General features: G+C 44.7%; 1 non-coding gene and 1 pseudogene across 1 annotated transcript; one reads left to right on the top strand and one right to left on the bottom strand.

Moving 5' to 3' along the window:
- Nucleotides 1–3,756: 3,756 nt before the first annotated feature.
- On the bottom strand, nt 3,757–3,850 carry TRNAI-UAU. Its single transcript has 2 exons — nt 3,813–3,850; nt 3,757–3,792 (listed from the first exon to the last, which is right to left on the bottom strand). It is a non-coding gene; the product is annotated as a tRNA-Ile (tRNA).
- A 227-nt stretch (nt 3,851–4,077) lies between these two features.
- Nucleotides 4,078–6,000, top strand: part of LOC104671223 — an 83,646-nt pseudogene continuing 81,723 nt past the window's right edge.

Here is a 6,000-nt window from a genome sequence, read left to right as displayed (position 1 = left end):
AGAATGGATATTTAAGGGTATAGGATGATGGTGGAAGGAACACAGAGTTGGATCGGGCGGAATTTATTGATTTGGGCCCATTAAGTAGGGACTCTGCATTTAATGTTGCAACTCGGGGAGTTAAAAAAAAAAAAGTTCTAATAGTTTATCTGCTTGGTTAGCTGAAATATGGATTCAAAGATGGCCCACTGTGAGCAAGCTGGAAATGCCTGATCTCCCTTGATTTAATGTAGAGGAAGGGATCCAAAGGCTCAGGGAGATTGTGAAGGTGGAGTGAATTAGTCACTTTAGACCTACTCATTGCAGCTGGGAAGGCCCAGAAGATATACCCTTGACCATGCTTTGCAAAATAGATTTGTGAGGGCAGCACCTGCATCTTTGAAGAGCCCTGTAATTGCTCTTCTCTGTATGTCAGATCTAACAGTGGGAACTATAGTCGCTCAACTACAAACTTAAATACAATGAGAATAATTGGATTGCAAGGTGGCAGGGGCCAAGTGGCAGTACTCAACTGTCGAAGAAAAGGTGGGCATAGCTACCATAATGGACAGCAGAGTCAAAGCGGCAATCAGAATAGTCTGACTCATGTAGAGTCTGGCATTGGCTAATTAATCACAGTGTTCCTAGAAGTGAAATTGATAGGAAGCCTACTGCGTTCCTACTTACTTTATACAAGCAGAAAACTTCTAAGTTGAATGGACAAAAGACTAATTTGAATTATAAAAACAGAATCATGGCCCCTCAATCAGTTTCCAGACTTGAGCCAGTTTACAGACCCAGAACCCTTTGGATAAAGGGGAGGCCATGTCCCCTCGAGGAAGGACCCCACTACATTACTGACAGTTTATGCAGTGGATCTTTTTCCCACCCTTCCCCAAGAAGACCCCCTGCCTTTTACCAAGGCAACTGTGCATTGGGGAAAGGAAAATGATCAGACATTTCAGGACTGCTGGACACTGGCTCTGAGCTGACGTTGATTCCAGGAGATGCAAAACATCATTGTGGTCCTCCAGTTAAAGTAGGGGCATATGGAAGCCAGGTAATCAATGGAGTTTTAGCTCAGATCCAACTTACAGTGGGTCCCCGGACTCATCCTGGGGTCATTTCCCCAGTGCCAGAATGCATAATTAGCATAGACATACTTAGCAGCTGGCAGAACCCTCACATTGGCTCCATGACTGGTAGGGTGAGGGCTACTATGGTGGGAAAGACCAAATGGAAGCCATTAGAGCTGCTACCTAGAAAAATAGTAAATCTAAAACACTCAATCATCAAAGGAAAGGTGAGTGTAGTGACCCTGATGAACTGAGGAGTCAAAGCAGCAGTCAGAATAGTCTGAATCTCATAGATCATTGGCTAGTTAATCACGGTGTTTTCAGAAGTGAAATAGATAGGAAGGACAGTAAATTATTTTTTTTTCTAGCAGAATGACGTTTTTATTTTACCATCATGCATAAAAGGGAAGATAAATATGCCAATGGTGCATTTCTAATTTGTCAGAGCAATTTCACAGTATTTTTGCAATTTAGGAAAGAGACACATCAGTTATTATGTTGTTACCAGGGCAAATTATCAAGTAAGACAATCAACTACTTGATCTGTATAAACAGAGAACTACCAGATCAAGTGAACAAAAGTCTAACTCGATAAAAATACAGTCATGGCTTCCCAGACTGCCGCAGTTTGCACAGTTACTATGGGACTGAACGAGGAGGATGAACACAAAAATGAAAACTTAAAACAAAAGAAACTATTTTAAAGAAGGGGTCCGGGCAAGAAGAAGAGAGCTCCTTGCTTCTAGTGAGCAAAGGCAGCCCTGAGCTTCTACAGCCCTTGGTATTTATTGGGTAGAAAGAGCAGGGAGGAGGAGGTAATGATTGGTCAGCTGTTTGATGGGTCACAGGTTCACATTATTGCTAACAGGCTTCAGATGTGCCTAGTCACAAGCAACACTACACTTGGAGCGTGACTGCCCTCAGCATTCCTTCTGAGTGGCAGACACAGCTGTCAGCTTGCCAACATTCTGCATTTATGAGAACAGTTTGCTGTTTGCTCATATAGCCTCCAGTGGTATACTGAGTTGATCACGACCCTCACTCTTTCAGCTTGCAACACCAGACTTGAGCCAGTTTATAGACTCAGAACCCTTTGAATGGAGTGGCAGTGGGGTCTTCTTGAGGAAGGACTTGGTACGCTACCAAAAATTTATACTATTAATCTTTTTCCCAGCCTTCCTCAAAGGGACCTACCATCTTTTACCAGAGTAACTAAGCACTGGGAGCAAGGAAATAATTAGACTCTTTAGGGACTATAGTTCTGAGCTGACATTGATTCCAGGAGACCTCAACATCACTGTGGTACTCCAGTCAGAGTAGGGGCTTATAGAAGTCAGGTGACCAATGAAGTTTTAGCTCAGATCTGACTCACAGTGGGTCCAGTAAGTCCCTGAATGTATCCTGTGGTTATTCCCCCAGTTTCAGAAGGCATAATTGGAATAGACATACTTAGAATCTGGCAGAATCCTAACATTAGTTCCCTGACCTATGGAATGAGGGCTATTAAGGTGGGAAAGAACAATTGGAAGGCATTAGAACTACCTCTACCTAGGAAAATAGTAAATCAAAAGCAACACTGCATTTCTGAAGGGATTGTAGAGATTAGTGCCACCATCAAGGACTTAAAAGATGCAGGGGTGATATTTGTGCTTTCCCACATCAGAGCTCCAGGTTCTCAGGCCTTCAGAATCTGGGACTCCAGAGAAGTCTCCCTTCTCCCTGACCCACTGCTTCCTCAGGCTTTGGGACACAGGCCTAAATCACACCACTGGTTTTCCTGATTCTCTAGCTTGCAGACAGCATATTGTGAGATTTCTTGCCTCCATAATCCTGTGAACCAATTCTCATAATTCCTCATATTTACCTTTATATATCCTAGTGGTTCTGTTTCTCTGGAGAACCCTAACACAGAATGTGTATATCACTACATGTGTGGAAAGCTGAGGACAGAACTGTGGGGGAATATCCATATTTAAGGAACAGGAGGAAGATTCCACGAGACCAAATGAAATCCAGGAAAGACTGGATGAAAGCACAGCAACCTGGAATCATGTATTTCAGACACCAGCATCAAGATGAATGTGTTTTTCCAAACAAGGCAGTTTGTTTACTTTTTGATGAAATTAGGAAGAAATACTTACCTAGCCACTTATGTCTGATGTTTCACTGCTGGGGGAAAATGAGCATTTCTTGTTTCCCAGTCAGGTTTTTGTAAAGTAGACAGTGGAGCTCCACACAGAACACATTTAGGTTTCACAGGTGGAGTTCAACAACTTCACTGCCATCCTTGTAGATACCAAAGCTCAGGCACCTGGGAGTACTTTCTGCACATTGATGAACCCTGGTGACAGTTGCACAAATCGCAGATAATAAAACCCAGTTTTTCCACCTCCTTGCTCAGTCCCCAAAGAGCTGAAGAATAGTTTTTAAGTGGAGGAGCAAGGGAGGGAGGAGGCGTCATTGAAGCAGAACAGCCTGGCTGTGAGGCCTCCCGACTGAAGAGAAATGAGTTTGCTGGATGAGTTCAATTTGGGTCTTGCTGGGTTTCTTCCCTTCTCTGAAATCTGCCAAGTATCTCCCTTGATCAAAGGAATCTTTATGGGCTCACCACGGAAAACTTATCCATTTTAGCATTTTACTGTAAAGAGAAGGGAAAAATGCATTATCGTGAAATGTCTGAAATCGCAATTGGAAGAAAACATGCTCCAGGTGAGGCTCGAACTCACAACCTCGGCATCACCCGCACATATACTGTTGTATAAGTACCGCGCGCTAACCGATTGCGCCACTGGAGCATGCTTTCCTTATGTTGGCCATGCGCACTCTACAGAGCCATGAGCTACTGAAGCGCTCGACCCCGGCCTCGCGCCGGAGCGGGAGCGCGCTGAGCTGCAGGGGATCCTCCCTCCGCAGTCACTCGCCTCCTGCGTAAAACACAATTTGATCAAGATATCTCCGTCTCTCCTGGAAGATGAATGTGATCCTCCCCCTATGCCATCAGGAGCCAAAATTTCCCGGGAATATGCGGGTGCTCTTTTCAGAAAGCCCGAGAAAAGCCGAGGAGAAAAAGGAGAGACTCCGGCTTCTCCTTGCCATCGTCCTAGCAAGAACATGTTTTTTTGTAGAAGACGCGAGCCTCTTTGGCTTCTTTGTAGTTTCACCGCGCACTGCCCGGCTGGCCTGTGATGCTTTCAGACCCAGGACGCGGAGAAGCGGAGCTTGCCGCCTGCCCCTCCCTCTGCGCGTCTCCGGACACCAGCAGCGCTCCTGGCTGCCCTCCCAGCCTCTCCTGCAGCGCGCCCGCTTTCGCAGTCCAGCATCTCTGGGCTGTCTATCGGGATTCCCCAAAACTCTCCCAGCGCCTGCCTGAATACTGCATTCGAATTCACAGAGCCAGCTGGTCAGGCACCTCTTCAGGGAAAACTGGCATAGCAACCATTTCTTATTTGTTCAGTAGGTGCCAGAGGTCAAGGCGGTGTGCACCCCCAGCGCTCCTCCCTCTGTCTTGACCTTTTCCCGTTGCAGAAAGTTTGCCGCTGTGACATACCCGCTCAGTAACCTCATCTCTGGGGCCTCAGTTTTAAGGCCAATTTTGTTTGTTGCTTGATTGTTTGATTTGGGGGGTGGGGGAAGGCAGCTGTCAAAGTACACATACACACAAGGTATGAAGTCTGTTGGCTTTTATAGAATAATTTCTGTCAACCAGAAGAAATGTGTAAAAGGAATAGCCTGCCTATTCCTGACCACGGAACACTTAACAAATAGAACCAGTGACTAAGTTTCTCCATACTTAAAAAAAAAAAAAAAAGGAAATGCTTCCATGTCTTGATGTCTATTACATAGCTGTTTTGAGATCATTTCATGTGTTTAAAGTAACACCTTAAGGTAAGGAGCAGGGAGAAGCAACACAGGCTCCTTGGTAGATGACCACCTCTCCTGAGAAGCTCCTACATTCTCACTACACAGTCCCAGAGGGAGAAATAAGGCTCTGCCTGAACCTCTAGAGATTGCTCCATCTAAATAACAGTAGCTCACAACATTTTGTCAGAGCTTACCATGTTGCTTCGGTTTGAGTGTTTGTGTTTCTCCAAAATCATATTGAAACTTAACCTCCATTGTGATATTAAGAGGTGGGGCCTTTTGGGAAGTGATTAAGTCCTGAGGGTTTTGGCTTCCTGAATCGGATTACTGCCTATGTAAAAGAGGCTTTAGAGAGCTGCCTGGCCCTCTCATATCTTCTGCCCTGTGAGGATGCAGCAAAAGGCATCACCTTTGAAGCAGAGAGAGGATCCCTCACCAGATACCGTATCTGCTGGAGCCTTGATCTTGGACTTCCCTGTCTCCAGAACTATAAAAAAAAAAAAAAAAAATCTGTTCTTTACAAATTATCCAGTCAAAGGTATTTTGTTAATATAGCCCTAAAGTACTAAGACACATGGGTCAGGCACTGTTCTGAGTTCTATAAACCTCATAACAATACTAATGATTTTGTGTTCCAAAACCAGATCTAAATATGAACAGCCAGCATTTGGGGAATTATTGTTCTGAAGGGATGAAAACGTATAGGACTCACAGGATGTCACTGGATATTAAACAACTCTTATCAGGAGGCAGGTCAGTGACATAATATAGGATTTATAAGCATAAAATAATGATCGGAGAAAATGGTGGATGGAAAGCTGAATGTTTTGAATTGTTGATGTTAAAAAAGTGACTGTCTTCAGTTCTCTACCCACTGTGCCATAGAAAACTGACCTGTGTGATCCATACCAATAGACATCCCAGGCCTCTGGCTTCAAGTTGAAATTTTTTTTTTTTTTTTGAGACGGAGTCTTGCTCCGTTGCCCAGGCTGGAGTGCAGTGGCAATCTCAGCCCACTGCAACCTCCGCCTCCCAGGTTCAAGCGATTCTCCTGCCTCAACCTCCCAAGTAGCTGGGGCTACAG

The sequence above is a fragment of the Rhinopithecus roxellana genome, chromosome 4, assembly GCF_007565055.1.
Source record: "Rhinopithecus roxellana isolate Shanxi Qingling chromosome 4, ASM756505v1, whole genome shotgun sequence".
Taxonomy (NCBI): domain Eukaryota; kingdom Metazoa; phylum Chordata; class Mammalia; order Primates; family Cercopithecidae; genus Rhinopithecus; species Rhinopithecus roxellana.
This window is presented reverse-complemented; position numbering and strand designations above follow the sequence as displayed.